Source organism: Mauremys mutica, chromosome 10 (genome assembly GCF_020497125.1).
Source record: "Mauremys mutica isolate MM-2020 ecotype Southern chromosome 10, ASM2049712v1, whole genome shotgun sequence".
Classification (NCBI taxonomy): Eukaryota; Metazoa; Chordata; order Testudines; family Geoemydidae; genus Mauremys; species Mauremys mutica.
In genome coordinates, this window is record NC_059081.1 from 47,187,781 (window position 1) to 47,214,885 (window position 27,105).

General features: G+C 40.2%; 1 protein-coding gene across 1 annotated transcript in view; it reads left to right on the forward strand.

The window, feature by feature from the left end:
• The window catches only part of ZNF804A (zinc finger protein 804A), a 237,085-nt gene that overhangs the window by 145,049 nt on the left and 64,931 nt on the right, over window positions 1-27,105 (forward strand). The window lies entirely within an intron of this gene.

A 27,105-nucleotide genomic window follows, 5' to 3' on the forward strand; every position in this document is an offset into this window, starting at 1 on the left:
AAAAGGAGAGGAAACGAAACAGAAAAATGGGAATTTTAACATAAGAAAACCTGCATGACTGTTTGTATTCTCTCACATTATAGTGGTGGAAGCGATAGTAGTACCTAGAGACAGCCAGATGGCATTGGGTTGGCAATAGTATATGGTGTTTTTTCCCATTTGAGTCAGGGCCAAGTTAGTTGTGACTAGAGCTGGGTGAAATGTGCCCAACATTTTCTTCACTTTTTTTTTTTTTTTTTTTTTTTTTTTTACAGTTTATGGCACTGCTAATTGAATATATTTTTCAGTGGTGAATGCAAAAACTTTAGCTAGCCTGTTCTCAGCAAGGTAGGTCCAACTGAGAAGTACACACTAGTTCTCTGTAAGCATACAACTTCAAATGGTATAGTTTAATCCCGAAAAAAAAAAATCCAACAAATTACAAAGTGAGATGACAGTTCCATAAAAGTGTATTTGACCAAGATTCTGGTGAGCTGACAGTGGTGGAAGTGAAATTGTATTTAAAGTCATGTTGTCAATGTCTGTCATTAATATTATACACAGTGAAGAGACAGTAAATTGTCCTGACAGTTTGTGATGCTAGCCATCTATGAAAAAAGTTATATAAAATTATACTATATGCCACTGGATCACATTGTCTCCTCTTGTGAGGTGTGATGTTTAGACACATAAACAGGAGGAAAAGTTAAAAAATAATCAATAACAGAAAGAAAACAAATCCAAAGCATTTGCTATCTGGTTGTGCGGTGGTTTAATAATGTGCATTTCTATTTACATTAGGTCATTGTTCTAGTGCTTAGCCTTTTTCATGGCTGTTTGCACACTGACTGCCATCCTCATTCTGTTCACGTAAAATTAGTACATTCAGCAATGTAGAAGTGGCAACTACATTCTAACTGGGAAAGCAGGGCTCGATTCTTCATTGCCATTTGGCCCTCATTAAGCCAGCTACACTGATAAAATGTGGAGTATGCTAATGGCGATATTAGGTTTTAAAGGAGATGTAATGCCAAACCATGCACCAGTAAATAAATGTTCTGCTAAGAATTTCAGGGCCTGTCTACATGGTGAGTTACTGCACATAGTGCGAGTTGGAGTGCTCTCGATTTGCACCCTGGGTTGCCACATGCTAACTGGCTGCATGGACCCTGCTGCTGTGCACTAAATGTTCTATAGTGTGCCTCAGCATTGCAAACGGGAATACATCAAAGCACTCTATGGTAGCGGCATCCACATGGTCAGTTAGTGTGCTGTGGAGTCATACCCTGGCTTGCTGCTCACTAACTCAGCATATAGAGACGCCTTTAGTCTGAAGAGAACTAACTTAGAACCAAAGTGAAGCTTGAAAAAGGCAAGAATATTTGGTAAAGAATATGAGAGGTGATAAAGAAATAAAATAATCAGGTGAGAAGCAAATCCTCAGAAATCTGTGAAACCCTCAGCTTTTTCCAGGAAGCAGATATTTGGATATTAAGAGAGCTGGAATATAAAAGAAAAGTTCCAGCCCTATATAGGAAAAACAGAAATTGCAAAGTAGGGCTCCAACGTTCCAGTCTCACGGTGCTACATAATGAGAGAAGTTGTTTTTAGGTCTGTTTTAATGTTCTAGTGCTAAGGCTCTGAAAATCATCCAGAACTTATTGATTGGTAGTTTAATACTTTTGATGTTTGCCAATAACTGCAGTGATTTTTCTCCTTGCACATCCCAAGTCCACAGTCTATTGAATGAACAAGTAGATGTAACAAGTAACCAAGATGCAGATTATTCATTCTGAAACTGGGAAAGGGTGTGGGGGAGGAGTGTGGATGATAGTGAAATTGTATTTTATTGAATAACACACATTAGCCAAGTCTTCACACTGGAACATGTCTTTGTGGGACCTATTGCCTGAATCTTAGGAACCATTATGTTTGAAATGTATCTTATGAGTTGAGGAGATTTGGAAGAAAATGTAGAAAAACTACATTATTAAAGTCCTGCCATGCTTGTTCATTCTTGCCCTCTGTCATGCTTTCTTTCTATTTAAAAGCAACATTATGGCAAAATCTGCTGATGTGATAAATGACAATGACAAAGAAACAAATTAGTACGCATTGTCAGCCCAAAAGGAGAGTAACTGAACTTGTTAATATAGGTTTTGTTTTTAGACTTAAATATATATGCATAAACAATTTGGTTTCATACTGTGACCTACTACAGAGCTAAGAAACAGGATTGGCCAAAGAGATTAAATGTGTGCAAGCTACTGGATGTTACCTCAGTGAAAATTGACCCATTTTAGTTTATTCTCTGCACTTTGATAACCAAGAGCATATATTGGAAATTTACATGGTTGTGTAGACACATCTTGAAGCATAAATTACAAAGCAAAAAACATGTGGCACGGTCCTGTGAGGTGCTGACTACCCTAGTTCCCAGTGAGGGCTAAAATGTGGCATTTATAACACAGTCCTGAGTAGAGGGTACTGCTCAGTCACAATGCTGTGGGAGAGCACTGGAAAGACTGACCCTCAGACAGGCAAAGTCCTGTTCCTTGAACAGTTGGCTCCATCTGTAGCCTGGTCTACACTAGGCGTTTAAACCGGTTTTAGGAGCGTAAAACCGATTTAATGCCACACCCGTCCACACTGAGAGGCCCTTTATATCGATATAAAGGGCTCTTTAAACCGGTTTCTGTACTCCTCCCTAACGAGAGGAGTAGCGCTAGTATCGGTATTACCATATCGGATTAGGTTTAGTGTGGCCGCAAATCGACAGTATTGGCCTCCGGGCGGTATCCCACAGTGCACCACTGACCGCTCTGGACAGCAATCTGAACTCGGATGCAGTGGCCAGGTAGACAGGAAAAGCCCCGCAAACTTTTGAATATTTCCTGTTTGCCCAGCGTGGAGCTCCGATCAGCACGGGTGGCGATGCAGTCCGAAATCAAAATAAAAAAAGAGCTCCAGCATGGACCATGCGGATGTGATCGCAGTAAGGGCAGGCAAATCTGTTCTATCAGCGCTCCGTTACAGAAGACGAAATTCAAAATCGTTTTTAAAAAATCTCCAGACAGACGCCATAGCAGGGACTCAGCGCACTGCTGCGTGACAAGCGTAACGGAAAGCCAAAGAATCAAATGGACGCTCATGGACTGGAGGACTCAAGCTATCCCACAGTTCCTGCAGTATCCGAAAAGCATTTGCATTCTTGGCTGAGCTCCAAATGCTTCTAGGGTCAAAAACAGTGTCCACGGTGGGTCAGGGCATAGCTCGGCAATTTACGCACCCCCCCCACCCACCCTATGTGAAAGGGAAAACAATCCTCTCTTGACTCTTTTACATGTCACCCTATCTTTACTGAATGCTGCAGATAGACGCGATGCTGCAGCACTCAACACCAACATCCTTGCTCCCCCTGCCCCGCCATGGGTGGCTGATGGTGCAGTAAGACTGATACCCATCGTCATCATCAGCCTATTGGCACATGGGGCAGTGCAAAAGGACTGGTAACCATGCCGATTAGCATCCGTTAGGTCTATCAAGGGCGCCTGGCCCTAATTTTTCCTGGTAGATGGTGCAGTATGGCTGGTAACCGTCCTCATCATAGCAACAGGGGGCTGAGCTCCATCACCCCCCACCCTTCATGTGTAAAGAAAAGATTCAGTTGCCCCTGGACTAGCAGAGCGATGCTGGGCTCCTCTCCTCCACACTTCTTAATGTCCTGTCTGGACTATCATAGCAGCTGGCGGCTGCCTTCCACTCATTTCTCACTAACAAGTCACTGTGTCTTATTCCTGCATTCTTTATTACTTCATCACACAAGTGGGGGGACAATGCTACGGTAGCCCAGGAAGGCTGGGGGAAGAATGGAATCAACAGGTGGGGTTGTTGCAGGAGCACCCCCTGTGAATAGCATACAGCTCATAATTTCTGCTGGATCTGACACAGAGCAGCTGTGCTCTCTGGTTCTCTGATACAGTGGTTCTCTAGTACACTTGCCCAAATTCTAGACAGAACTGATTCTATTTTTAGATACCAAAAAGGAGGGATTGAGTCAGGGAGTCATTCCCAATTTTGGCTTTTGCGCCCCTGGCTAAGAGCAGCCAGGGGCACTTATGACAGCAACAGATGGTGCAGTGCAAAAGGACTGGTAACCATGATCATCTTTTTACCAATTTATGGATTGGTAGATGGTACATTATGGCTGGTAACCATCTCTGCTGTCATGCAAAAGCAAAAGCATGCTGCTGTGTAGCGCTGCTGAATCGCCTCTGTCAGCGGCATCTAGTACACATACGGTGACAGTCACAAAAGGCAAAACAGGCTCCATGATTGCCATGCTATGGCATCTGCCAGGGCAATCCAGGGAAAAAAGCCGCGAAATGCTTGTCTGCCGTTGCTTTCCCAGAGGAAGGAGTGACTGACGACATTTACCCAGAACCACCCGCGACAATGATTTTTGCCCCATCAGGCACTGGGATCTCAACCCGGAAATTCCAAGGGGCGGGGGAGGCTGTGGGAACTATGGGATAGCTACGGAATAGCTACCCACAGTGCAACGCTCCAGAAGTTGATGCTAGCCTCGGACCGTGGACGCACACCACCGATTTAATGTGTTTAGTGTGGCCGCGCGCACTCGATTTTATACAATCTGTTTTACAAAACCGGTTTATGCAAATTCGGAATAATCCCGTAGTGTAGACGTACCCTGTGATAGGTCAGCCCGGCTCCTGTAGGTTGATGCTGAAAGGGTGGCTTATCCTTTTACAGTGTTTTGCTGCCAAAAATGGGGGCAGGAGTCACTCCCAGGTTTACAGAACTTAAGGTATGTCTATACTAGAAACACCACTGTAGGCACTTACTACAGTGACCGATGGGGTCCTTCCATCTCTGTAGTAAGTCCCCTTTCCAAGAGGTGGTAGCTAGGTTGGTGGATTAATTCTTCTGACCAAGAGGTGTCTACACCAGGGCTTAGGTCAGCTTAATTACATCTAACAGGGCATGAAATTTTTCACAGCCTTGAGTGATGTAGTGAAGCCAACCTAATTTTGTAGTGTAGTGCAGACCAGCTGTTGTGAATAGTCCTTGTGCAACCCTACAAGAATGGGGGCTAAGTCAGTTCAATGGGAATAGAGAGCATTCACCACCACTCAGTAATAGGCTCGTGCCACATAGAACACTGTTAAAAAAACAGGTTTAAAGTTGAATTTGTAAGGTAAATCCATTATATATTTATTTAAAAATAAACATTCATCTATAGGAGGATTATTTTAAAATCCTTCTTTCCTGTGTTCCTATCTTCTTTTCAAATTAATTTTGTAGAAATGTGAGATTATGCTTCATTTTTAGAGAATGCGTCTATATTTCAGATAGTGGTTTTTAAGGCTGTCAAGCGATTAAAAAAATTAATCACAATTAATCATGTGATTAAAACAATTAATTGCAATTAATCATGCGATTACCATTTATTTAACTATTTTTGTAGAAAACATCTTCAAATATATTTATTTCAATTACGACACAGAATACAGAGTGTACAGTGCTCACTTTATATTTATTTTTATTACAATTATTTTCACTGTAAAAAAACCCAAAATAAATAGTATTTTTCAATTCACCTCATACAGGTACTGTAGTGTAACCTCTTTATCGTGAAAGTTGAACTTACAAATGTAGAATTATATACAAAAAAAACTGCCTTCAAAAATGAAAGTGTAAAACATTAGAGCCTACAGGTCCACTCAGTCATATTTCTTGTTCAGCCAATCGCTCAGACAAACACATTTGTTTACATTTGCAGGAGATAATGCTGCTCGCTTCTCATTTACAATGTCACCTGAAAGTCAGAACAGGCGTTCACATGCCACTGTTGTAGCCGGCGTTACAAGATATTTACATGTTATATGTGCTATCGATTCATATGTCCCTTCATGCTTCAACCACCATCCTAGAGGACATGTGTCCATGTTGATGATGGTTCTGCTCGATAATGATCCAAAGCAGTGCGGACTGATGCATGTTCATTTTCATCATCTGAGTCAGATGCCACCAGCAGAAGGTTGATTTTCTTTTTCTGTAATTCGGGTTCTGTAGTTCTGCATTGGAATGTTGCTTTTTTAAGACTTCTGAAAGCATGCTCCACACCTCGTCCCTCTCAGATTTTGGAAGGCACTTCAGATTCTTAAACCTTCGGTTGATTGATGTAGCTATCTTTAGAAATCTCACATTGGTACCTTCTTTGTGTTTTGTCAAATTGGCAATGAAATTGTTCTTAAAATGAACAACATGTGCTGGGTCATCATCTGAGACCACTGTAACATGAAATATATGGGAGAATGTGGGTATCACAGAGCAGGAGACATACAATTCTCCCCCAAGGAGTTCAGTCACAAATTTAAATAATGCATTCTTTTTTTAACAAGTGTAATCAGCATGTGGCCAAAGCATAAAGGGGCACACCTGTTCTCAATTTCAGGTGACTTTGTAAATAAGAAGCAGGTAGCATTATCTCCCATAAATGTAAACAAACTTGTTTCTCTTAGTGATTGGCTGAACAAGAAGTAGGATTGAGTAAACTTGTCGGCGCTAAAGTTTTACATTGTTTTGTTTCTGAGTGCAGTTACGTAACAAAAAAAATCTACATTTGTAAGTTGCATGTTCACAATAAGGAGGTTGCACTACAGTATTTGTATGAGGTGAATTGAAAAATACTATTTCTTTTATCATTTTTACAGTGCAAATATTCGTAATAAAAATAACAATATAAAGAGAGCACTGTATACTTTGTATTCTGTGCTGTAATTGGAATCAATATATTTTAATATGTAGAAAAAAATCCAAAATATTTAATACATTTCAATTGGTATTCTATTGTTTAACAGTGCAATTAAAACTGCAATTAATTGCGATTCATTTTTTAATAATGATTAATTTTTTGAGTTAATCTTGTGAGTTAACTGCTATTAGTTGACAGCCCTAGTTTTCATAGCACACCTTGTATTACTCTGCTTGTTTTGAGGGTGATGCTTTTTTAGCTTCAAATAACTGTTTAAACATACATTAAAACAATTTACATCTTAATGTGTACTGACTCCCTTGGGGATATTTTTAAATTGCTTCTCACACTTCTACCCCAGACTCCGCCTCTCTCTGGTTTGATTATTTTTAAAGGGAAATATTTCACATTTTTATGTCATAATTACTTGTGTGGGTGCACTTATGATGTCATAACCAACAAAATTATGACTAGGATTGAATAGGCAGGAGAAGAAAACTGTTCCTACCTGCAAATGTTTAACTAATTTGTGAGAGGAAATATTGCAGGACAGCTTCCTGAAAGGTAATGAATTTCCATTCATCTGTTCTGGTCTTATTATCTTTTAAGACTGAGCATGAAAAACCACCAATAAAAGTATTTGATTTTCAGATTGTGGAATGCAATTTAAAGTTAACACAAGACTGTAATCTCTAATAAATAGAAATAAATACAGACTTTTAAATACTCATATCTCCTCTGCAATGCTGCTGCTGCTATGAGTGTTAATCTTTAACCCAAGTGTTTTTAAAAGAATTCCAAAAAGGAAATATTCCATTCATAGAGAAGGCAATGATCATACAACATCTAAGCATACTTCTGGAAACAGGTCACTGCTTCTTTAAAAATGGAAACCGAATCATAAACAGGGAATGTGAATAATAATAGGGTCAGATCCTGAAAAATCTCATGCAGGTTATTCAGCTGCTTTCGGTGGCAGTTTTCCCTGAAAAGAGACTAGGCCAACAAAGAGACATTTAATAAGCCTGCAGTCACATGCTGATGTCTTTGTTTTTCATTATAGTAAATTGCATACTGTGTATGTTAAGAGTTGCAGCCATCTTTCATTCAGCATCATCACATACACTGCACAGCCACACACATTCAGGACAAAATTATCCACCATGACCACTGATTTAATATGCTTCAAATTTCTGGGTGCCCAAAGTACCTCAAAACTAGAATATGTTTTTTGCAAATGTTGATAGAGGGGACTACTGTAACACTCTACATGGGACTACACCATAGGTGGGCAAACTACGGCCCACGGGCCACATCTGGCCCCCGAGCTCCTGGCCCAGGAGGCTTGCAATGCTCTGGGAGGCGGGGCTGCAAGCTCCTGGGGCAGTGCAGCTGCAGAGCCTGGTCTGATCCGGTGCTCTGAGCTGTGCAGTAGCGGCAGTGTGGCTCTGCTCCAGTCAGGTGGCCTGGTTGTAGTGCCGCCAGCCGCCGGTGCCCCAGGCAGCATGGTAAGGAGGCAGGGGAATTCAGGGTGGTGGACAGGGGGCGGGGGCATGAATAGGGGTCGGGGCAGTCGGGGGGAACAAGGAGTTGAATGGGGGTAGGGGTCCCGGGGGGCAGTCAAGAAGGAGAGGGGGGGTTGGATGGGGCAGAGGTCCCAGGGGGGCTGTCAGGGATCAGGGGGTGTTAGATGGGGCAGGAGTCCTGGGGGGGGCAGATAGGAGGTGGGGGCCGGGCCACAACCCCCTCCCCTAACCAGCCCTCCATGCAATTTACAAAACCCGATGCAGCCCTCAGGCCAAAAAGTTTGCCCGCCCTGAACTACACCTTGGCTGTTCAGATGCTGAATCTAGCTCAAAATGCTGCTACCTGTTTATTGAGGTGATAATTTGGCAAGGTATGCCTATCTTTAAGCAAGTGAGTAATCCCACTGAAAGGAACACATGGAGTTTTACATAGAGATCACAGAACTGTGGTGCCTCATAATTGACTTAAAGGCGGATTTCATGATGCTGTTTTTGGCCTTTGAAGCCCTAAATAGGTCCTAACCAATATTGGGAAGGGAGGATCAGGAGAGAGATTACATTAGTCATGCAGCTACATGGAAGGGGACATTTATAGAACAGTTAACAGTCTGAAGGAAAATGGGGAAGCTCCCACATCCTTATTTTCCCTCAGCACCTATGTCTTGGATTCTCAAGAAATCTCTTTTCCCCTCCCTATGTGACACTAGCCAACTTTGATCAGCAGAGGCTCTGAAGTGTCCTTAATTTAAATGACACAAGACCAGCTACAGTGCATCTAAAACTCACTCCTTGCCTCAGCCGGAGTTGATTTGTTAACCTTCAGTGCATATTGAAAAGTTATCATTTCTATCTTGAACATTAATTTATAGATTAAGGGTGGGCTGCAGGCCAGTGATTAATGGTTGTTGGTTGACTAATATTATCTGCAACTATTACCAGTCCTGTGGCTGGGCAGTGTATTTATGTTTGCTTAGTTGGTATTATTATGATTATTGTTTATTATAATTATTTTAATTATTGGAGGGTATCTACCTTTATCTATGGATAGATACTATATGAATTGGAATGTATAAATAAATAATTATATAGCCTGCTGAAATAATAAACAAAGTATTTGGATGGTTGATGGAAAAACAGGTTAAATTTAAAATATTTTTACAAAATAATCACACCTAAAACAAGACCTAATAGGGTCTGGCCAGAAACAAGCATTCCATGGATAGAGGGTTCGACTGGGTATTGTGATCAAGTGTGTGTATGCATGTGAGGGATGCCAGAACAGAGAGACTGAGAGACAGCCAGAAGGAGAAGCTGAAAACACACTGTCTGCCCCTAGAAGAAACCTGGGGAGAGGTTTTTTGTGTCAGGCTTGCAGGCTGAAAAGAGTGTTCTTGGTGACCGTGAGCAAAAGAAATGGTTTCCTGCTATTTGATTCCTTCTGCTCTCCCAACTGAAACGTCCTCAGGCCCTCAAACTTTGACTAGCTGCTTGAGTGAAAAAGGGTCAACAATATGAATAGAATCAGTCACTTCACAGTAGCTATTGATGTCCTTCCTAAAAAAAATGTGACTTTGGGTTCTGGAGAATCTATGCAAATGGCAATATCACTGTTTTGCTTTTTCTTTTCTATGTGGTAAATCTGATGCTAAAAGGAACAACTTTCTCATGCAGTGTGTTAATACAAATGTGGTGGTTGTTTTTCTATATTGTACTTTATATACACAATGGACTCAACCAGTCATATGTGAGACTGGTTTTGAGAGAATAAGAATTATGCATATACAAGAACAACATGGATTCTGTAGGACGACAGAAGGTGTCAGCATTGATTTTTCTGACACTTTTATGTCTGACCTTTTGAATTCTAGTTGCTGATCTTTAAAGGATTTAGTTTGTAATGAATTAAAGATACCACAGGACAACTGCTGACTCAGAATCCTAACACAAGAACTGATTGATAAACTCATGTTTCATATCAATACTGACTTAAAAAGGTTCAGAAATATTGTCAATAGATGGTCAAAAATACCCATTTTGTAGATAAACTTAATCGAAAAGCTGGCCCTGAAAAGGTTGACCATTTATTTAATAAAGACAGAAGTAAACTCATTAATTTTAATCTACATGTTACACCATTTGGGAATTGCTTTGGTGCAGTTTACAACTGGAAGCAGAAACAAAATACATCAAGATCCTAGATAAATCAGTGCTGGCAAAGCCAACTACTAAAATAATCCTAAAACCTTTAGAAGTTCACTACCTCTGTTGTGGATTAAATGGGGAAAAATATGTGTGAGTTAGCATCTCCTGGCAGTTTTAATATCAACATTCACTATTGCATAACCTTCCACCTTTTAAAGAAGTAAATTGGCTGTGTGAACCAGTGAAAAGACTTCCACCAGCCTGAAGCATTTTACCATATGATGGAATCCAGTTTGGGTGGACAAATGCTATCATTTTTTCACTGGAAGCCCTGAACAGACATATCTACCATAGTAAAATTTAACTTCCTTGTGTTAGTTCAATTTTTATCAGATACAGAGACGTAGAAATATATAGTTATTCAGTATAGTAATAAACTTTGCAAAAGTAGCATATTTTATAACCACTAAGAAATACTGACACAAAACAGCAATCAACATCTGAACTTTTAAGAGGCACTGAAGGAATAAAAACTGAGGATGAGAGAGGGAGTGCTTGTTATATTACTGCCCACTATTCTCACCTAAGAAACATTATACTTTACCACAGACATGCCCTCCTTCCACAGCAGCTAGGCAATGGAGAGGTTCCTCCCACTCTCAAGAGACATAATTGCATGCATAGTGGTTAAGTATGCTGTTTTTATAAAGTCCTTCTTTTGAATGTGTGCTAATTAGCAATGTCAGAAATAAAACTCTATGGATTTTAGCCTCCAGCCTGAGGCAGCTGGCTGTGCTGACATGTTTTTCTAACACAGACACCTGGCCACTAGGAACTTGATTGGGACCCCAGATTATTTCACAGTCACCAGATGTTTTGATCACTAATATTAGACCAAACCAAAGTCCTAAATCCAAAAGACCTTCAAGCTTCAAGAAAGCCAGATGTAACCTTTGCAGTTTGACCCTACACTAAAAAATTTAGTCGATGTACAGCCACTCCAGTAATTAAATTGCTTTTGCATGTCCACACTACGCTTCTTGTGTTGTCGGTGCGTGTCCTCAACAGGAACACTTGCACTGATTTAACTGTCAGCATGGGCCCTGTGGGACAGCTTCTGAAAGGCAGCAACAGTTGATGTAAGCAACACAGTGTCTACACTGGCACTGTGTTGATCTAACTAAATCAACTTAAGTGCTATGCCTCTCGTAGACATGGAGTTATAAGTAGGTATAGTGGGCGAGTTACGTAGGTGGGAGCAACATTTTAGTGTAGACACTTACAGAATTGGGTCAATGTAAGACTACCTTATGTCAGCCTAACTCTATAGTGTAGACCATGCCTATCTCCAGTCACTGGTGCTGTGGGATAGATTTGAACAGTATAGTTGCTAGGCTCCATAACCTATTACCAATTCTCTGAACCAGTCTGCTTAAATAAGCTTTGTTTTGAAAGTAGGCCTTTTAGATTTGTTATTAGAACATAGCTTCTGATTATTAAACTGTAATACATTGCAGTCCTGCGAGCCTTACTCATGGCTCCTGCACAGCCAGAGTCAAGAATTCTGACACTTCTTTAAACAAAATGGCTGCTGTAAGTAGCAGGTTTGGAAATGCTAATTTCACAAACATTACATGCTCATGCTGAGAAGGAGAGTTTCTTTGTGCACCGAGTACTTTCCATAGTGCTGAGCATGTTGCTTTTTTTTTAATTGTTTGGTGCTGTGTAGGGCTTATTTCTTCAGTGCTGCTGTAGTTCTTTCAGCTTGAAGATGAGGAAAACTTTTTGCTATGCAGAGATGGCTTAAGGCTATACAGGGCCTGGATAAATAAAAAATGTGGGGCCCTCAGGAATATCAACTCCTGTAGAGGATATGCCTCCCTCACATTGATCTCCTGCCATTAGCTCTGCCCTCCCAACAGACTTATCGTGCCAGCAGTCTTTTACTCCCTTTATATTGTCTGTTTTTCCCCTCCCCCTCCAACTCCCCAGGGCAGACACTTCTTTTTCTAGTTATGTCACTGATCCTTTGGGCCCCTCAGATTGCTAAATCCAAATCCCAGGGATCATGCCTTATTTCATTCTTTTTTTGTGGGCCGCATCCATGGGAGTTTTGCCTTTATAAGGATTGAGTATAGACCTCAGGAGTCTGTCCCAAACCATGAAGCAGACGTTTATGTGGATAGGGCACTGGACCGAAACTGCATTGTACCTGGCTTCTATTTCTGGCTCTGTCAATTATCTGCTTTTTGACCTTTGGCAAGTCACATTACTTCTGATTCCTCCTTCACTCTTTTCTGTCTTGCTTACTTAAACTGTAAGCTTTTGGGGGTTGTACTGTCTCTTCAATCTGTACATAGAATCAGAGGGTAGTCGTGTTAGTCTGGATCTGTAAAAGCAGCAAAGAGTCCTGTGGCACCTTATAGACTAACAGACGTATTGGAGCATGAGCTTTCATGGGTGAAGTGGGTATTCACCCATAAAAGCTCATGCTCCAATATGTCTGTTAGTCTATAAGGTGCCACAGGACTCTAATCTGTACATACAATGCTTAGCAGAATGGGATCCAAATCTCAGGCCTCTAGAAATTCTAAATAATAAATTACTATTAATATATATGAAATCTCTTTATAATGAAATTTCAAACTGGAACTTGTTCTTGGTATTTGGTTGTTACTAAGAGAACTATGGACAGCTGGCATGAGTGTTGCTCACCATGGTTTTGCGTTTTAGTATAACACGGCTATTATTCTGGAATTGCAGCTGTGTGGTTCTTCGGTGGAAAAACTTAGAACTTCAATCTGATCTTATTTTCTGTCATGTCATGGACTTATTGCACATTATTAATGCACCCCCCTCCCCTTTTCACCCAGCTTTTGTTTCAGTGACAATATGACACTCCCTCTTGGAATTTCCCTGAAATCTTGCAGGTTTTTGACAGATCTACATTTTAAAAAAGGGTTGGAAAAAGTAGAAAATATGGAGAAGCTAGCCCAAGGGAACCATTCTACAAGTATTAACTCCTCAAAAATATGGATTAAAGTCTGAATGAACTCTTGGATGAGTATTGAGTATATATATTTTTTTCCTCTTGGAGTACGAGAGAAGCAAGTCTCACTTTCCATGTCATCTTTTAGACACAACTAACATTTATGGACAATGTAAAGCAAATTCTGCCTTGTTGCATGTTTGGCTCTCCCCCTCAGATAATACCCAAGGCAGTAAAACAGAATAAAATATTGCCACAATTCTGCCTCCACTTTTAAGAGCCTCCCTGAAAATTCCATCATTATACAGTAACCAGCAATTTATAGCTGTTTTCCAGCAGTGTTCCTGGTGTGATGTGTGAAGAATTTCAGCTTGTGAGAAAAACCCGGGAGCAGTGTTCGTGTCTTTTGCACAGTTGTGATCCTTTTGTTCATAGTCACCCATTTAGTGTAGGTTAATACTTAGTCAGGTTAGGATAGCTTTTTTATTAAGTTTCTATATAAGTAAATTCTCTCTCTCTCTCTCTCTTAAAGTTACTCAGTACTGAGTATTAGGCTTTAGAGATGACCAAAAATCTCCCAGTTTTCAGTACTGCCCTTCATTTGAGATGGCTGTACCCCATAGGATATGTCTACACTGGGGTCGGCTGTGTAGACATACCAGAGCTTTAATCTAGCCATTGTGAGTATCAAGAGGACAAGTGCAGATCAACAAGGACAAGTGCAGAGTCCTGCACTTAGGACAGAAGAATACCATTCATGGTTACAGACTAGGGACCGAATGGCTAGGAAGCAGTTCTGCAGAAAAGGACCTAGGGGTTACAGTGGATGAGAAGCTGGATATGAGTCAACAGTGTGCCCTTGTTGCCAAGAAGGCTAACTGCATTTTGGGCTGTATAAGTAGGGGCATTGCCAGCAGATCGAGGGATGTGATCATTCCCCTCTATTCGACATTGGTGAGGCCTCATCTGGAGTACTATGTCCAGTTTTGGGCCCCACACTACAAGAAGGATGTGGAAAAATTGAAGAGAGTCCAGCAGAGGGCAACAAAAATGATTAGGGGGCTGGAGCACATGACTTATGAGGAGAGGCTGAAGGAACTGGGATAGTTTAGTCTGCAGAAGAGAAGAATGAGGGGGGATTTGATAGCTGCTTTCAGCTACCTGAAAGGGGGTTCCAAAGAGGATGGATCTAGACTGTTCTCAGTGGTACCTGATGACAGAACAAGGAGTAATGGTCTCAAGTTGCAGTGGGGGAGGTTTAGGTTGGATATTAGGAAAAACTTTTTCACTCAGAGAGTGGTGAAGCACTGGACTGGGTTACCTAGGGAGGTGGTGGAATCTCCTTCCTTAGAGGTTTTTAAGGTCAGGCTTGACAAAGCCCTGACTGGGATGATTTAGTTGGGAATTGGTCCTGCTTTGAGCAGGGGGTTGGACTAGATGACCTCCTGAGGTCCCTTCCAACCCTGATATTCTATGATTCTATGAAGAGCAGTGAAGCCGTGGTAGCATGGGCTTCAGCACAGGTTGTACAAGCCCTCCTAGGACCCTGGGTATTTATCTAGCCCATACTGAAGACCATGCTGGCATTGCTTCACTGCTGTTGTTACTCATGCTAGCTACATTAAAGCTAGCTTACGTAGTTCTACACATGCTGCAGTGACAGACATTCAAAACGTTTCTGTTGTCTTGGTGAGAGACACATCACCAAAATTGCTCAGATTGCCATTCATGCTCCAAAAAACTCTAAATGCAAGAGGAGTTTGCTTAAAACCTTTTCTTTTGTACATATCCATGAGACCTGCTTTGGATCTGGACAAACAAGAACATCGTGGATATGAACAGTCTTCCTCCAAAAGTGCCCCAATGAGCTCTACATTGCACTTAGTTCCCTTCTTCCTCAAAGCATTCTTCAGCTGCTCCTGCTCACAAGTTTTCATTCATGAATGAAGGGGAAAGGATTCTGCACCACTTTTCTAAAGAGCATAAATGCAGGTCACTGTCTGAGGAACCAAGAAAGAAAAAGACAAAAAAAAAATATCCCTTCCAGTTGTCTTATATGGAACTGATACAGATGCAAGTTTCTGAGGAAGAGCAACACCAGTATATCCAATTACATCTCTTTATCATTGCTGAATGAAGCGGTGGTCCCAGTTCTTCCCTCTCCTCCCAATGACTATGAGACCATTTAATACCTGCTTCACAGGCTGGAAGAAGCACTAGGAAAACCAATGGAGGTAGTATAAGAAAAATAACACAACTGTTAGACATACTGCACACCTCTTTGCCAGAAAGCATCAAACCTTCTGCTCTGGGGCCCTCTGTCTGGGATCACACTGCTGCCTTTGTAATTTTTCAAATATCAGAATAGCTAATTTACGCTGTCATCTTTGTTCCTTCAGATACTTTCTTTTACTTCACTTCTGGTAGCAATGGAAAACTGAAGGAGAATGTTAAGGTGTAAATACAGTTGATACTCTAGAGCTATCAGGTTTAAATCACTATTATTGGAATGTAGGCACAGGATCCAGGTTAATAAAATAATAGATTTTAAGGCCAGAATGGACCATTATTTATTATTAATTATTATTATTTTATTAATGTTTGTATTACCATAGGACCTTGGAGCCTTAGTCATGGATCATCATCTAGTCTGACCTCCTGCATAACACAAGCCAAAGAACCTAACCCAACAATTTAAGCATCAAGCCTTTCCCTTCTGGTTGGGCCATCGCACAGGTTCATAATTACAAGCTGAATTTTTAGTTGGGTTTTGGAGCTAGTTGGTTTTGGCTGGGTATTGGAATTTTAGTTTTTACATCAGATACAGTCCCTGAACTTAACATTCCACCTATCTGTCCCTTCAGGATGAATTTTATTGAATAATGTTGGAAGACAGATATTCCTTCCCTGCAGGATAAGTGGAAATTTAGTGCTCCAGGACTGTAAACTAGAATCTCTCTCTTGGTTAATGTTCAGGCTGGAACTTTTTCCTATCTGCTTCAAACAGAATTGAAGACAGACACATGCAAGCCTGCATATGATTGTTTTAGACCTGCCCGGTGCTAAGGTATCCTTTCAATGACTTGATATTGAAGTACTTGTGGCACATAACTTCATAACACATAAAGTAAGGCTAGTACTGATGGATCCCTGAAGCTATAAAAAGATAGAAGAAAGATGGTAAATTTCCATGAAAAGGTTTAATGGTCTGGAAAGCCATTGTAAAATGGAATCGGAAAAAAGGTTTGTAAAGAAAAATCACCGAGCCTTCTGTTGGGATTTCATCCAGCATTTACTTGAATAGACATCATTTTAAATTCTGAAGTGCTCTCTTCATAACAAACAAATTGACTGTGAAAACTCAGTGGACATATTTACTTTAATTCAAAATACAATTCCTCAGTAGGTCAAATGCATAATAGTCACACTTTGGAGTCATTGATTTGTATTTAAATAACAAAAGGCTTAGGGTTATTTATTTGAAAGGAAAATGGTTTGTAAATTGTAACCAATCAAAGATAAATTTAAAAAGGTGTTAAGAGGAACATATGCACTATGACAGAAAAAAGTCAGATTTTTAATTAAAGAGACTATTATATTGCCATTTTACTTTTATTTTAGAAAAACCTTTTAAAGGTGGAAACGAGTAAAATTTAAAATGATTTTTTTCCCAAAGCCTGGAAAAAAAGAGGAATATGGAACACTGAGATAAAAATCATATTTTAATCATTAAATATGATTAAAATGTTGCACAGTAGTCACAGGAAGGTGTGAGTTTGATTGATAAGAAGAATGTACTTCATAATCATCATGGACCCTGATCCTGCAAACAATTTCATACCTGCTAAGTTTTACACAGGAATAGTCCCATTGACCAGTCATGTGCATAAACTTAAGAACATGCATACTTGTCTGTATTATCAGGGCCCATTTTCTGTTTCCTGACCATCCTTTTTCTTTTCTTTTCCCTTTTCTGTCTCTTGTGTTTTGTTTTGTCTTGTTCTTGTTATTTAGATTCAATCTGTGACTAATAAAAATATTGGTTTTATGGAACATGCACTTTTTTTTCTCTCTGAAATTTCATATGCTGGTATGTGATGTGTCCCTCAATACTAACTGATAATGTCTATTTAACAAGGAGGTAGCTCAACATTCAGCAGAAATGGCCTATGTGAGTTCAAGGGGCCAATTGTAACCCATGGAAGTTTAAAATGTACATCAGAGCTGCCATCCTCTTTAATGAAGTGGACTCTGGTGTGGTAGTAAAGATGTGGCCTATTACTTTGAACAAGATGGAGTACTTGTTGCCGGAACCATCAGAGGGCTTGTCTTCACTAGGGTGTTTTCCCCTCAAGATAGTCATTTTTAAAGACTAGTCTGAACACTCCAAAAATGTATTTTTCTGGGCTAAAACCTAGACTGTTCCCACAATTTTACCTAGACTGTTTACCTAGACTGTTCCCACAATTTTTTTTTTAGCTCAGAACAAATGTTTGGAGAGTGTCCAGATTAGTTTTTACAAACAACTTAACCACCTCCAGTTAACTGGCAATCAGTTTACTTGAGGTAAAAAAACCTTACATAGACCTACTCTCTGTGGGCTGCAGCCTGTACCGAAGATGACAAAAATTGCAATCTGCTTCATTTTATGCAAACTAAATGCGCCCTTTGTGCTCAGTATTAGCGTTCAATCCCATCTTCAGCTGGACAAAGTTAGGACATTTTATTAGGGACTAGGGGCCAGATTTTCAAAGTTATTTAGGCACCTAGTATGTTGATAGGTGCTTAGTGGAATTTTCAGCAGAGCTGAAGCAGGTTATGTGCCTGACTCTTATTGAAATACCACTAGGTGCCTATCATCCTCCTTAGACACCTGAATATCTTTGTATATCTGGCCTTAGATGCTGACTTGGTCTGAGTGGCTGAAAAAAAGATTGGGAAGACGTAAAAAAAAACGTTCCCCTCTTCTGCATCTGTGCAGAGTGTCAAGCAACAATGGTAAAGAATCACACAAAGAGGTACTTTCTCCCAATGCTGAGCCAGGAACATTCTAGGGGATTAATAGTGGTTTCCTTTATCCAATAGTTAATCTCACTCTTTCTGTTTTACTCCAGAGCATCTGTAGAACCTTCCTCAACCCTGTTCTGCATGGACTGTATGAAGCTAGTGCAAGTAAAGTAGAACAGCAGATACATGCTCCCACTTCACCATCCTGTCCACCAACCCACGACAGCCCCAATTTTACTAATAGTAACTATTTTAAAAAAATTGTGACAAGTAGTGTTATATTTATCGATACAGTTCCTGATTTAAAAAAAGATGTTAAAGGACCAGAACATCATAAATAATAACTACGGCTGAGCTATATGCACAACTGTTAGCTGTAGTGGTGAAACGTTAATCAGGTTATTTTATAAGATGATCCATTTTAAGGTTTTGCAGATGAAAGTACTGTTAATGAGACAGACAAGACTGGTAACATATTGCTGTCTTATCACAAGCCTGCCAGAAATTTAGTTTAGCCTTAATATTATGGACCAAATTCTGCATTGAGTCACACTTTATTGGGACTAATTCTGGCCCCAGTTTGAGCTCCATTGACTTCAATGAGATAGAATGGGGTGCGGAAGTTGACCCTACATTTTTAATTTTCCATGATCAAGCTTCACTCAGGAATTTGGCCTTCCAGAATGACAGCATGGCACTAGTACATGGCTCATTGATATGATGTTTTAAAAACTGCTTCTAATTTCCCCCCAATAGTTTTTCTTTCTACCTGCTGATGAACCCCTGTATAAATATCTATTTGGAGCTTTAACACTGTTTATTAATATCTTAGCAGAGGGAAAAGATTTTAATAGGAGTTGAGTGCTCAATAGCTCTCACTATTGGGCCTATTGTTTTTAATTACAGTATCCTATATAAATGTAGACAAAGTTTTACAAAACACAGTATGGTTCAGTGGGCTCAATTCCCAGATGGCTTAAGTAAAAACAATTCCAATTACTTAAATATTGCATAATCAAGACCTGGTTGGATAAGCCAGCAGGATTACTATTAGCCCAACTAATCTGACTGGGTATACAGTCCAACATGAATCAAGAGGAGATTATGGAATGGTTTTGCTTAGTGTATTAAATCTCAAAAGCAGGAGGTTACTCATAAATTGGAGCAAATGATGTGCCTGTGTGATACAAAAGTCCTAAGATGGCACACTGGTGTGTAGGTCTGCTGCACTGTGGAGATCCTGATGTGTTTTGTAGGTTCCTCTTTATGCTGATATTGGAGGTGTCCAGGCTCAGAGTGATCAGGAATTTCAATGACCATTGAAGTGGCTATTCTTCTGACTCATAACTGGCTTGACAAACATGGTCTATCCCAGGTAGTTTCTGGTTTTACAGTTAAAGTGAGTCACACTCTGGATCTAGTTTTTGGATGGGTCTGGTGCTGAAGAGGCTATAATTATATAACTATATTATTGTCATGGACTGATCATTACCTCTTCCTGTCATCTTATTATTATAATTTGGATTATGTTAGGTCTACTTCTTACTTTATTCCCTTAAGTCCATCATATAGATCACTCATTGCTTTCTTTCAAATCAATCAATCAGAATGATATGTGCAGATATTTAGACGAAACCATTAAATTCAAACAGTAATATCAATACAGATAATAAGAATGGCATTACTAAATTTTACATTTTATGCAGTGAAAGCTGCTTCTACACTCTTTCTTCATAAAGTACAAAAATTAATCTAATAGAAATGAAAGAATTACTGTATTAATTATGCCCACAGGTATTCCAGTTAATTGGCTTTAGACAAAAGCCACTCTACAATTTTTTCCCCTCTCCATTTTCCTTTTCAAAAGAATATTTTAAGCAGTATAACATTCCCTATTGTCAACATACATATTGTATAGAACACACACTTTTCTAAATATAACAGAGATGGAGGGTGAATGACAATTTCATTTTGTGACAACTTTTGAGGTTTCAAATTTTGCTTTATTCTACATTGGAATGAAAACAAAACATTTCTAATAGTTTTGCAAAACAGAATTGTGTAAAAATGTCCATTATTGGATAAAAAATGTAAGGCTTTTGATTCAGATGACAAGAGAGTCCATCCGGGACTTCAGAAACCTTCCCTTTTGAAAACTTAATTGAAATTTGTTATGTCTACAGAAAACATTTTGGCTTTGACAAAACAGCATATGTTACATTTAGTTGAAAATGTTCCAATCAGCTTGTGAAAGGTTGGATCCCCCTTCTGGGTTGCCACATGATGTACTGGGATTTCACTAAGCCTGCCTGCTCCACTAGTGTGGGCTCCCTCTCCCTGTTTTGCTGAATTAGGCACTCTGGCCTCTGGCAGCACACACCCACAAGTAGGGATGCACCAGTTGTAGAATCACACAGAGTCTGCAAACAGCTGTCTAGGAGAAGACTCAGCTAGGAAATTGCTTAAGATCTTAAGGAGACGGGTAGCCTCTAAGGTGCCGCAAGTACTCCTGTTCTTTTTTCTGGTAACAAATAGTAATTCCTCACCCTAGATGTTGTTTTAGGCAAGTTTCAGAGTTTCTGTGGCTTAGAGTTCCAGTTATTTCTCTTTACAGACTAGACTTCTGTCTTAGTCTGGACTCAGCCCTTGCCTTTTCCACCACTCAGTTCCTTTGTCTCTTCAGGTACTTTCAGCAGTCTTTCTTCTTGGGCAGGAAGACAATGGAGAAGAGTCTTGTTTGCCTTACTTCCCAGCCTTAAACAGAATTTACATAAAGCAGGAAGCCTTTGTTTCCAGTAGAAAAGTACCAGCAGTGTCCAAGGTGGTACTTTTTACCAGGTGACATTATCACCTGACCTTGCAGTGTCAAAGAAACCATGAAACCAGGTTTATTTGCAATGTCCACAGGAAGGAGCTCCCGGAAGATGGGTATCTACATCTTGGAAGACTCATTCTTTTTCCTAATGGCCCATTAAGGCTGATTGCTTACTGTCTGGTGAGCGTTTCCAAGTATAACCAAAGTTGTAATTGTTACATAGTCAATATTCCTAACTCCAGATACAGAAATGATACATGTATACAAATTGGATAATCACATTCAGTAAATCATAACCTTTCCAGTGCTATCTTACATGAGCCATCTTGCATAAAATATAGCTTAGTTTACCATATTCATATCATAAGCATATTTCTATACAGAATATGGAGCATCACATCACACAGCTCTTTACTAACAATCTTACATGGCTAATTAAGAATTAGCCTTTGCCTACTATAGGCCTTTATCCTGCAAGATGCTGAGAACAGGGCACCCAACACCTCACGAGAGGTGCTCAGCACTTTCTAGGATCAACATATCAAGTGCACAGAGTACATTTTAGGTGTAGGCACATAATGGACACCACAGGCCTGTTCCTGAAAGCTGCTGAAACCGCATTTATTTACCTTTTTGCAGTCTTTGGAGCTGGGCCGGGGGAGAAAGTAACCTGAAATGTACACCCTTACTGTGTACCATTCCAATCTGTGATAAGTTTGGGGCAGTTAGCTTCCCGCCCCTTAAGCTGGTGGCCTACTTGCTCTCTCACTTATCTTGTTTCTTTGGGGATGCTAACAAAGTGAGTCAATTCTCCACTCCTTTAATGCACAGAAAAATACCAGGCTCCTTGCATTTTCCCATCAACTGACTACCTCCAATTCAGCAGCAATAGGTCTCCAAACTTGGCTACTAGACACACTGCAGCACTAGTGTTTACCTCATTCTAAGGCCAAGAGAAATCCCCAAAAGTACCATGATACCAGAAAATCCAGGCAGAATAACAGCAAAGCAATTCCGTGCCCAGGTTAATTACAGTTAGTATGCCAGCTGATCAGGTTTGTTCTTCATGAAAAATGGGAAAGGCTTGCAATAGTATTTGCACTGAGACATAAAACCAATGTTCATTTGAGGTCTTTCCAGACTTCTAGAGCTTTGCTTTAAAAGTAGTGATGTTTCCCCAGTGTTCTGGCCAGGTTCCAGCTCTGGTTATTACATTCTGCCTACCTGATTCCATTTGCAGTCTCAACTTGATGTAGTTGCTGTGACGGGTTTGGTCACAGAGACCTCCTTGGGACTGTCACCTGACGTGCTGCAATTACCTCTAAGCCCGTTTCCACTGCCAGCTTGGGACTCCAGAACCCTGCCTTGTTGAGCCAGACATGCTAGTCTGCTGCCACACAGACCCAGGTCTGGTCCACGCCCCCAAAGCTGCAGACTTTAACCAAAAACTGCTCAGCAAGTCACCTATTTCCAGCACCCAGACACCCAGCTCCCAAAGGGATCCAAACCCCAAATAAATCAGTTTTACTCTGTATAAAAGCTTAAACATGGTAAATTCATAAATTGTCTGCCCTCTATAACACTGATATAGATTCTAGGACTGGAAGGAACCTCGAGAGGTCATCGAGTCCAGTCCGCTGCCGTCATGGCAGGACCAGATACTGTCTAGATCATCCCTGATAGACATTTATCTAACCTACTCTTAAATATCTCCAGAGATGGAGATTCCACAACCTCCCTAGGCATTCTATTCCAGTGTTTAACCACCCTGACAGTTAGGAACTTTTTCCTAATGTCCAACCTAAACCTCCCTTGCTGCAGTTTAAGCCCATTGCTTCTTGTTCTATCCTTAGAGGCTAAGGTGAACAAGTTCTCTCTCTCTTCCTTATTACACCCTTTTAGATACCTGAAAACTGCTATCATGGCCCCTCTCAGTCTTCTCTTTTCCAAACTAAAGAAACCCAATTCTTTCAGCCTTCCTTCATAGGTCACGTTCTCTAGACCTTTAATTATTCTTGTTGCTCTTCTCTGGACTCTCTCCAATTTCTCCACATGTTTCTTGAAATGTGGTACCCAGAACTGGACACAATACTCCAGTTGAGGCCTAACCAGTGTAGAGTAGAGCGGAAGAATGACTTCTCGTGACTTGCTCACAACACACCTGTTAATGCATTGTGGCAAATTGCCAGCACTACTATGATGGGTCTCGTGCTTTCTCTTCTTGGGGGGGCGTGGTTCAGGGCGCTGTTTCTTGCCTCGGAACTGGGATATTAACTGCCCCACTGGTGTCCTAGAGGAGGGGAGTGGAGAGGGAGGGACCCGGGCCTGCCCTCTACTCCGGGTCCCAGCCCAGGGGCCCTAGGGATAGCGGTAAACCACTTGAACTAGCGGTTCCTTCCCCTGGGCTACTTCCCTCTCCTGCCCTTCAGCTTGTGGGGGCTTCCTGCCCTCCCTCTGCACAAGCCAGGTGTCCCTTTACCTGGGGTCTTGGTCTTCTTAGCCCACCGCAGCACTTCTCCAAACTTTCCTCTGCTTCCCGCCAAACTGTTCTTTGCTCCAACACCAATCCACTCTGCTCCAACTCCTCCAAACTGCTCTCTGCTCCAACACCTCCCCTTGTCTAACTGAAGCAGGGTTTTTTTTATCATGTGACTGACTTCAGGTGCTCTAATTGGCTTCCGGTGCTCTAATTGGCTTCAGGTGCTTTAATTAATCTATAGCAAACTTTCTTCCCTCTACAGGGAATAAGGCTCCCTTCTAACGCTCTCCTGCTGCCCTCTGCCCATGCTGTATCACAGCATCCCAGAATCATGTTTGGTTTTTTTTTTGCAACAACATCACACTGTTGACTTATTTATCTTGTGGTCCACTATACCCCCTAGATCCATTTCTGCCGTACTCCTTCCTAGACAGTCTCTTTCCATTCTGTATGTGTGAAACTGATTGTTCCTTCCTAAGTGTAAGTTGTCTTTATTAAACTTCATCCTGTTTACCTCAGACCTTTCTCCAATTTGTCCAGATAATTTTGAATTATGACCCTATCCTCCAAAGCAGTTGCAATCCCTCCCAGTTTCGTATCATCTGCAAACTTAATAAGCGCACTTTCTATGCCAGTATCTAAGTCGATGATGAAGATATTGAACAGAGCTGGTCCCAAAACAGACCCCTGCGGAACCGCACATGTTATACCTTTCCAGCAAGATTGGGAACCATTAATAACTACTCTCTGAGTACGGTTATCCAGCCAGTTATGCACCCACCTTATAGTAGCCCCATCTAAGTTGTATTTGCCTAGTTTATTGATAAGAATATCATGCGAGACCGTATCAAATGCCTTACTAAAGTTTAGGTATACCACATCCACTACTTCTCCCTTATCCACAAGACTCGTTATCCTATGAAAGAAAGCTATCAGATTGGTTTGACATGATTTGTTCTTTACAAATCCATTCTGGCTATTCCCTATCACCTTACCACCTTCTAAGTGTTTGCAAATGATTTCCTTAATCACTTGCTCTATTATCTTCCCTGGCACAACATAAACAAAAGTGATTTTCTTAAGTATAAAAAGTAGTGTTTAAATAGTTTCAAGTAATATCAGACAGAACAAAGTATGTTATCAAGCAAAATAAAACAAAACATGCAAGCCTAAGCCTAATACATTTAAGAAACTGAATACAGGTAAATCTCACCCTCAGAGATGTTCCAATAAGCTTCTTTCACAGACTAAACTCCTTCTTAGTCTGGGCCCAATCCTTTCCCCTGGGACAGACCTCGTTAGTTCCAGCTCATCCTCCTTTGTTCTGTTCCACCTCCTTTTATAGTTTTGGCACAAGGCAGGAATCTTTTGTCTTTCTGGGTCCCCATCCCTCCTTCTAAATGGAAAAGCACCAGGCTTAAGATGGATTCAAGTACTAGGTGACATAATCACATGTCACTGGAAGACCTCATTCTCCATTCTTTCAGGGCTGGCTGGCACGTACCCAGGAAGATTTGTGAGTAATCAGAGCTATTCACAACCAACTGTCCTAGTCAATGGGAGCCATCAAGATTCCAAGACATCATTAGTGGCTCACACTTTGCATAGTTACAATAGGACTTCAGAGTAATACTTCATATTTCTAGCTTCAGATACAAGAATGACACATTCATACAAATAGGATGAACACACTCAGTAGATTATAAGCTTTGTAATGATACCTTACAAGAGACCTTTTGTATAAAGCATATTCCAGTTACATTTTATTTACACTCATAAGCATATTTCCATAAACATATGGAGTGCAACGTCACAGTTGCATCTTTACTTTTGCTATATATTGTTGTGTAGAATTGCAGTGTATTTTTAAAAATTCCATAGCGTATTTCAATGGTAGTGATCCCTGTATAATTACTGGTATGACTCTAAACACTAAGGCTGCATAAGAGTTGTGGTGGCATGGTTACCAGGGTGCAAGGAACTGCTGTTTCTGTTATGATGCATTGGCTCTGCTGAGTATAATTGCAAAGTAAACTTCATTTCAGTTATAGTGGCCCTGATTGTCTCACTCTTATGATAAGTAATACTTTATTCCAGAAGCAGTACCATTGACATCAATGAGGATATTAAAGAAATTAGATGCTATTCCATGTGAGTAAGAGTAACAGAATCTGGCTCAGTGTTTGATTTGTAAAGGGCTTTGCGATCCTCAAATGGAGTGTTATAGAAATGAAAAATAGCATCATCCTGGTTTGTCACTGTTCCTGTCCTGCATATTCTTTGTACTTGCATGTTTCCCTCTAAACAGTCTTATAAAACATTATATAACATTATATAGCATTCTATAATAATGCTTTCATTTCACAAATCTCTCCACCCCGGAATTTTGCACCTCCACCAAGACTGGATGTGAATCCCTTTGGAGACCACCACCGCAACTCCAGACCAGTTTCTGCAGAGTGTTGCAAGACATTCCATCCCCTCCGAGATTGACTGTACTGCCCCCACTTCTACCCCAAACTCATCCAAACTAAGCAACTATAGAAGTGATTTGAAATAGAGAGTTTCAAACACGTTAGTAGCTGCAGGGCTTCCAGGCTAGGTCCCCATACACTATACATTTATTTCTAAGTATAAAGTAGCACTTTTCATTCCTGGAACGGATAGCTCACTTGGTTTTTATATGAAACTTAGTTTTTATAAAACATAAGAATCTAAAACACATTTTTTAAAATGTGTGATTTCCCCTTCCCTCATTAGAAACACTGAGCCATTTATCTTCCATTCAAGACAAAATTCTGAGCTGATTTTGTTATTCTTTTCGTGACTCTAACCCCATAGTGCTACCTACTGTATCCTAATAGCAAATACTCAATCTGATTTTATTGCAACAAATGAAAGCAGATGATAAAATAGCTATGATTATGCTACTTGTGAATGAATCAACAATGTATGCCAGCTGCTCTGCCACTTTGAATTATATTGAAATAAGTACCATTTTAAGATGCAACTCTAAAACTGAAGTTACTATGATTGTTATTCCCATTATTTATTTTAAAAAAACACCTCTTCTGAACATTTTAGGAAACTCCATAACATATTGCAAATTTATACAAGCTATTTTAAAAACAGACTTTGTATGACATGCTTTTACAATTGTTAATAAATAAATATAGTAGGGAACATTTTAATTCATTTTTCAGAGGTAAGGTCAACATTAGGTGGTATGATTATAACATAATTTTTCATAGTGTTTTTTTTTCTTATTTTACTCCTTGAAAAAGGAGGTTGTTGGGAGAAACAGACTGATAGAAACTAAAGTTGGTTTAAGAAGCCTCATTCTGATACAAATTTCCAAATAATTAACCAGACAAATATATTCTTTCCTCA